This window comes from Cygnus olor, chromosome 3 (genome assembly GCF_009769625.2).
Source record: "Cygnus olor isolate bCygOlo1 chromosome 3, bCygOlo1.pri.v2, whole genome shotgun sequence".
NCBI classification, from domain to species: Eukaryota; Metazoa; Chordata; class Aves; order Anseriformes; family Anatidae; genus Cygnus; species Cygnus olor.
The window spans coordinates 10,670,681-10,679,200 of record NC_049171.1 but is presented as its reverse complement, the minus strand read 5'-3'; positions in this window follow the sequence as shown (position 1 = coordinate 10,679,200).

Sequence of the window (8,520 nt, the reverse complement as noted above, 5' to 3'; positions counted from 1 at the left end):
CCACTAAACCACGTCCCTAAGCACCACGTCCAACCTTCCCTTGAACACCCCCAGGGACGGTGACTCCACCACCTCCCTGGGCAGCCTGTTCCAATAATACTTCATTAGTCTCACTGAAAATTGCAGGTGCTACCAGACACACGTGTTAATTAGAAATAATGTGTATAAATCTGGGTGCTGCCTCCGAATGTGTGGTAAGAGGCTGCTCCAGCATTTAGGAGCAAAAGCTCCTGTTCACATGCAGAGGGGTACCCATAAACTTCCCCTGACCCAGTGACATCAGTGGGTTTTGCAGCCTTGCACTGTTGATACAGATATGCACACAGTTTATTTTAACCCTGGTGCAGCTGCGAGTATTTCCTTCTTGGCTGCATACAACTGATTTGAGACACTCATAGAACATAAATATTTGCTGTGTGTGTATATACCAAGATGTATGTTATCTGCCAGTATTAATACTGTTTTTTTCACTCTGAACAATGAGAAGGTAACGAGGGTGACTGTACTTGTCCTATTGATATATTCCAGGTCCTACAATTAACGCATGTTATTGTTTTAGCTACTTAGTCTATTTTTAAACATGAACTGTTGCTGAGTTGTTCGAAATGATTTACTTAAAGGCTTTAAAACTGACCTTTTTATTTTAAATCCCCTGTGTTCCATAATTGGTGTTTTTCTTCCTGAGGGCATATTTCATTTTTGAATAAACATATTGTAAGTGCTGCTAAGACTGCTCTAATGATCCTATTACAAGCTATTGTTTGTTTCTTTAGTGCTCCTAATGTTCCTTGTGCACAGATGCTTCGTAATCAACAGACTGATTTAATGTAACAAAACCGGACTAATTTTAATCAATAAACATGTACAAATGTAAATAAATATAAAAAGAATGTGCATTTTGTTGGAATCAGTCATTTAAAAAATCATTCTCCTCACAGATGGCATGTTGGGAAGCCTAAGCCTACTATTTCTGCAGCATTCACGTCTGAACTGATCACATCGTTGCTGCAGAGCTGAGAGACTTTGCTTCCTGTCGGTCTCTCCCTGCATGAAAGACGAAATCACAGGACTAGAGTGAGTCACACGAGAAAGCAGGAGTTTCTTGCTTGGGTTAGGACATTCACTTGGATGCACCAAGATCCCATTCTCAGTTTAAAGAGGTGTTACAGTTTGTGAGGGCAAGTTCTTGAACAAGGATTTTCCAGATGGACACTTTGCCTTCACCAGTATCACTGGCAGCTCTCATGTCAGGCTCGGATCTTCAGGGCTATTTTCATGAGATGAAAGAAATCTTAATTAAGTGTTCATATCTTTGTCAGCCAGGCTTGGAATAAAAACTGATGCTATTCCCATGAGCTTCACTGCTTGTTATACCCTGCAGACAACAAAGATGCTGAAAAGAATAATGTGAATGTTATTTAACATCACAGAGCAGCTTTCCACAGCTGGATAGACTGATGTGGAACTATTGAGTGGGCAAAAAATATCTAATATCTCTTCCCCTCAAAAAAAAAAAAAAAAAAAGATTAAAAGACTATTTTGAGAATGATAATGATTGCATTATTTTCTGTAAATGGAGGAAGAGAGGATAGGTTAATGACTTTAGTCCTACTCTCTGTGAAAGATACCCGTTCTTCCATGCCACAGGCAGCCCAGATGACCTCAGGCAAGATGCTTCCTTCTCTTTGAGCCTTAATTCTCTTCTTTTGCTAGTTCAGAGAGGATTTGTGAGGCTAAATGTATTAATAATTCTGAAGGCTCAGCTTACAGGCATGGCAGCCAGAGCAAAACTCAGAGAGACAGAAGGAATTCGTGATAAATGTTTCTTCCTAATTAGCAAAAAGACTGTGACATTGTGGGAGCAAATTATCCACTTCCACAAGGGTAAGAGCAAAAAGCATTACACGTGCTAGCTAGTCAGAAGCCGCTGCGAAAGGATTCTGATTCCTTTACCAGCGTGACACTCCTTCTCTCTCAGCAGGTATGGAGGGAAGGAGTTTCGAGATCACAGCGTGGCTCATTAGCCAGACTAGTAAGGTGTTTCAAAATCTGTGTCTAGACAGGAGATTTTAACTTCTATCTTGAGAGTGCATGGCAATGTTTTACTAAATGTAAAGTATTATTTTTGAATAATCATATTCATAGGTATATGTATTTGGATATAATCATATTAAAAATCATATAAAAACATAACAGCAGTATAGCTAGGATCATGTAAATGAGACGCCAGGTTTCATTCTCCTTCAATCTTTGTGATTCAGCTTCTTCAGAAAAGTAAATCCAACATCTGTAAGCTGCCAAAAGATCACTAAGACTGTTTCACGCAGATCTTTGTGAATCCAAGGTTTCTCCCTTCTGTTCCATTCCTCAGTCTATCCCTGGCTAAAAGATGGTAGTTTAGAGTTATGTTGTAATCATTATTTTTCATCTGCATGCACTGAATTACTGGATTATTGTCAAGTTGCTTATGAAAGATGACGTGCTATTCTGCTTCAACATTTTCTGTTAATGTTTGTGTGAGGGAAAACCTGCAGACCATGATCTGATAATTATGTAGCCTCCATGGACACTGTTCATATCTCTTTATAATGAACATATTGTGCTACTTGGGGTTGGGGAAACTGAGGAACAGTGAGATGAGGTGATGTCACCAATAACACAACGGCTGGTGAAAGTGATAGGTACATCAAGCAAATCTGTTCCAGTGGCTTCTTTACCAAGGAAAAACGTTGCAGTGAAGGACATGTCGTAAGTCTTCGTTCCCCAAAGGAAGGCGCTTCATTACAAGGGCACTAACAGCCTTTTTTTTTTTTTTTTCCATATCTTGACTCTGTGCTTGTGTCTGCTACTCTACCTTGTCAAAAACAAAGAAACAAAACAAAACAAAAACAAAACAAAACAACAACAAAAAAAAAAACAGGAAAGGTGCTTCTGAGACTTGGTTATACTAACGTAACTAACATCTTTATGTAGATGCTGCAGTATAAAACAATGAATCCATTAGACAGAATTTAGAAAAATCGATAGAACTAGTGCAGAAGATGTGAAAATACCTGGGCTGAGAGTATGGATTGGCTTTTTGCTTCCTTAAAAAGGATAAGAATGTATTGGAGTAAAAGCAGAGCCTTAACATATCAATGGGGAAAAAATAAATAAATAAAAAACCAAATTAGTCAGGAGGAAAACTTTCGTGTTGGTGACTCACATGGTGAAATCCTAGATATCCTGAAGTCAGCATTAACAAATTTTCCCACTGTTTTTCTCCAAGATGGATTCTGCTAGAAGAATACAAGCCAATCCAAAGATTCAGTGATTGATTATAAAAGAGATAAGAATGTATCACAGTGAGTTTTTTGGTTACTGGATTTTACTTTTGTTTATTGAATTAATCAACGTCACTTTGGGATCCCTAATGTAATGTTCCAATCATCTCTACTTTTTGTCCTGGTTGATTGCTGTTAACAATATGAATTATGTTTTATCAGCAAGAGTCAATTTAACTCAGTTACAAACTTTTAACTTGTAACAGATGGATAAGAAAGTCGGGGTTAGAAAAGCAGCTAAAACATGACAGCAAGATGTAAAACTTTTATTAACACAAGAGTCTGTTACTGGGTTACTTGTTGTACTCTCAGGTTTTCTCAGTATCAAACACTGAAGAAAAATTCTCATATTCATTTACAGAATCAAAGTCTGCTAACCTAGAAGAGCCATAGTTCATTCACATCGTACAGCTGAGGAGCAATAAAAACGTCTAAAAATAACACAGCATTTTCCTCAATCTAAAATGGTACTTGCAAGTTCAGAATCTCAGTAATTTCACATATCTAAAAGTGAGTGCTGGCTTCCTCTGGAGACGGGAAATGTCCTTTACTTGCTGGCAGTCTCCCCCTTCCAGCCCCAAGCCCAGAGGTGCCTCTCCATGAATTTTGGCAGGATTTAGAGAGGAGCCTGGGAATCCAAATGCTGCCTGCTCAGGGAAGTAGGAAGAGTTACCTTCTGGTGATTTGTTATTTCTTTAAACATTGGCTTTTTGAATCAGTTTGCAGTCTGGGACATTGGAAAGGAGTTCCAGAAGGAGCACAGTGGCAAGCCGATGATGCAGTCAGAAGTGCTTGATAAAGTCATTTGTCATTCGTCTCTGTAGCTTAGAGCACTCAGAACCACTGCCAAAGGAAGACAGTGCAAGCGTACAGAAATCAAAGTTTGACATAAAACGAAGTTTACCAAATTTTTAATGGTTTCTTAATGGGACATTAGAGGGGTCAGTTCTTGTTACAGTGATGTTTTCCTGAGAAGACGCAGGGAGTTTATTTCTGAGCCCAACGCACTAGTGTCCTTCAGTAAGGGAGGACGCTTCCCTCACAGATCAGAACATCTGCAGAGCAGAACGTCAGTGATGGCACACACTGGAAAATCCAATTTGCCTTGGAAGGACCCCCGGGTCTGGGTCAGTACTATCACGGAAGAAGGACAAGATTTCCCTTATCTAACCTTTGTGGCCCATAACTTAAAAAACCCTCTCTCCTCACCAGGAGTCAGCTATTTTGGCATTATGCAGCAGGCCTTTGTTGTAGGCACAGCTTATAAAAAGCAAATAAATTATTTTCTGCCGAGCAATTAGTGTGTCTACCTGACACTCAGCTCGTGCAGATGTGTCAGCTGTGCCTCTGATGTGCGGATTGGGTGGAACCTTGGTAATTACAGATAACTACAATTATCAATTACAGATAATTATGGAGCAGTAGGCCAAATTTCTCTCTGTGGTTGCTCTACATAACCCTGACTTTGTAACACCATGGTTTGAGTATGAAGCAAAGGTTCAGAATCTGCATCTGCAGCCTGCCTGTGAGTAAACACAGCTTTGTAGGTCAGGAGTTCATCGGTTACGGCATCAACTAGATCCTAATGCTTGAGACTCTGTCTCATGGACCTGGCACTTACTGCTATGGCCCTATCATTAGGGACACAGCCAACCTTCCATCTTCAAAAGGCTTCCCACAAGAAAGAGCATCATTACAAAAATAGAGCAGACTGAGTTTAAGAGAAAGTTGAAACTTGAAGCAGTGTATTTCATCATTTGCAGCTGCTGCTGTAACAATTAATTGCTCCTAACCAGATCACAGATATTCTCCCAGCCACACTTCACCCCGCTTCCCATGTTGCGGCTGCCCCAGAGGCTGGATTTCCAGCCGCGGGTGTAGGGAGTATTTGGCTGTTACTGCAGCGTGTGCCACTCGAGCACCTGGTAAATCACTCAGGGAAAAGGCAAGGGGAGCCAGCTGGACCTGGCCCACGAACTGGCAATTGTAATACACTGGGTTAATGAACAACCAAGGAAGATACTCTAGATTTACCCCTCTAAGAGAAGTTATCTGGAGGATAAAAGCATCCAGCTACAGCACAACCGATGCTGGAACTTGTTAGAGGGATGTTGGATCTCCTGTCTGAGGACTTATGCCAGTCTCTAGCTAGTAAAGATCAGACAGAGCCTACAAAAATGGGAGTACCGACCACATTCATTTAACACTCCCAGTGCCAGCAGCAGCATAGCAGGCTAATGATCAGAGCAGTACGATAACACAGAAGAGAAGGCGAGAGATGTCTTAAAAGCACAGAAACCAGGCAGTAGCCTGAGCATGCAGTGATGAAAGGAAAGGGAATTTCATAAGGGACTCAAATGTCTGCTTTTCAAAGGCACTGGCCATCTGCAAAGGCCATTTGTTAAACTGAGTGATGGTTCTGCAGCCCCTGAGGACAAGGAAGTGAAAGAATGGAAGTTAGCAGCTGCTGAATGCTTTGTGTTTTTGTTTTGTTTTGTTTTGTTTTAAACTCAGTCCTCTCACTGAGGAACCACTCCCAGCACACTTTCTTCAGATCTCTAGGCCATCCTTGGGAGCCCATCCTTGGGAGCCCATGTAGCAGCAGTACTGGGGGATGCAGCAGAGGAAGGCTCCAGACACGTTAACCAAACGTGATACCCTTTCTACTCCTTGCAGCAAGGGTACTGGTACAGCAGACGAATAGCACAAACAGTACGTTGCCACCAGATTTATCCTCAGTACAGCTTTGCAATTATTTAGGAAAGCCTACGATCAACAATATCTAGTTGTAGGGGTGTCTTTTCTTTGCTGAGCTGTTTTCTATGTTAGAATGTAGTACCAAATAATGTGCTGATGTAAACTACCGAGCCCTTCTGTATGACAGTGATGTCTTCCCATCTGTGAAACAGTGGAGCCAGAAGTAAAATAAGCATTGCCAATACCGCTGATGTCAGTAAGAGCGGTACTGATGAGTTTGACAGAAAAACTGGGTAATATAATTTGCTGCTTCTTGTCATCAGAATCACAGTCAGCTCATCAGTGTTACAGGATTTGAATGTTCTTTTATTCCAACAACAGAAGAAAGTTAAGAGGTTTTCGTAAACACAAACAGGATTGAGATAAAGGAAATCTCTTAAAAAACATTTACTGTATCTCCTTAAAAGCTCGAAATAAAATGTTTTTAGCGAAAAACGCTTGCTCTTACTTGTACACATACAAAGTAATTAAATAAAACTGCTCATGAGTGCTGTGCTTTGGGCAAAAGTTTTGAATTTTTTATTACAAAATCAATGAACAGTTGAAATACTATAACATGTTGAAATAAAACATGATTACACTGGCATCAAAAAGCTTGCAAACAGATATAGAGAAAAAAGCAGAAGAAATGGGAGTCTACCAATATTGTAAGTTTCTCTTTATCTCCTTCATTAATCTTCTTTTGATTTTTTTGATGGCAGAGGTTATCTTCAATGCTAAACAAAGACCTTGGGCAACATCCCGGCTCCAAGTAGGTCAATGAATGTTTTCCATTGGCCTCAGAGTTAGAACTTTACTCATTACTTACATACTCATTAACACATCTTCTAAATCCTTGAACTTGCTGTACTTGTTTCTCCAGTGAGGCCATGCTTTTTCTTGTTATGCATTTGCTCCAGAACAGTTACTTTCCACATAAAAGCTATTTGGTCCATTCATACATTCATAAATTGCCTATATTTCTCCTACACTGATATACAAACATCAAGATGGGCAGATTTTAGACAGTGAGCTGCTAAGTGGCATCAGTTAAGATTATCCCTCACCTGTCTGAAACAAGCCTGTTTTGCTAAACTTCAGGGCACACTGTACAGCTAGCTGCCCCCAGAAAAATCACCGGAAAAACAGAAAAGAACCGTCCCTTTACTTATAATTCCAAACACAAATACATTGCTGTGATTAATTGCTTTTCTGAAGGAAACAGCTGCTCTGATATCTGTGCAAAAGATGAAGACTATGGGGTAAAAAGTCTAGCTGTGGGTAAAGCTCAGACAAGCGGGCATCAGGGTCTGGATGGCTGGGATGGCAGAAGCACAGAGCTCTCCTCTGGCTCAGTAATGCAAACGGGCGTGCTGCTGTAGCAGTTTAAAGCCAATAAAATCCACAGTTACTCAGTGTCCTATGTGAAATGAGTGTCATCAGCCCAACGCCTATGACGAAGCGCACTTTAACATGCATTAGCAACTGCCACCTTCCCACACAACCTCCAAAGGCACGAAGTCCAGTGCAGGTGGAGATTTGACAATCATTACCTCATCCTTCGAGGTAGCACTTCTAAGATGGGTCAGGGTGAGGCACAGTCTTGGGACAGCCTGAAGAACCCTCACTGCTCCTGCCAGAGCTGCAGCTCTGCAGAGATAAAGGGCTTCAGCTCTCAGTGGCATCACCTTGATGCTACTTACAAACCACAGCACTCGGTTGTAACACATTCCCTCCACCATGCCATAAACCCCCCGACAATAAAAAGTGCATGCTCTTCGGTAAATACTCAATGACATTTCTAAAAGTTTCATTCACAAATTTTGTTTATATTAGAATATTCAAATAACAAAATGCTAAAAACTTCCAGACATCAGATTAGAAAAATTATTTCAAAAAGTCACTTCGGTCTACTATAAGTACAAATGCAACATGCTTTGGACATACAGGCTTTACACTTCAGCCCACCACAAAAACTGGGAAGACAAAAGGGTTTATAATGTCTTTCTAAGTAAGTTTAACACCTCCTTGAGAAATTTTCCCTTGTGGAGCAACCTAGCCTGACATGGGGTGAAAAGCATAAAAGTCTGACTGTAGCAGCCAACAAGGATTTAAAAGATTTGGGAGGTTTGAGAATGATCTATATTATTCTCCTTTTGTCTCTGAACAATGCTTTCTTCTGTACATTACTAGCCTGTTGATGAGCACATCTGCAAAAATGCCAGGGGAGACCAGACTAGCTGGTGGATCCTCCATGGAACTCAAGTTGCAATCACCGTTGGCCATGTCCCAACCAGTCCTACAATGGTATAAAACATTACAAGTTGACAAACAATGTGACAGTGAAAAACTGAAAGGTCTTAATGCCACTGGTCAAAACCCATTCAACAGTTTTTAATCAAGGGCAGCAATTTGTTATTAACACCCATTCTGTTTCAACACCACCTCCGGAGCACAGTGT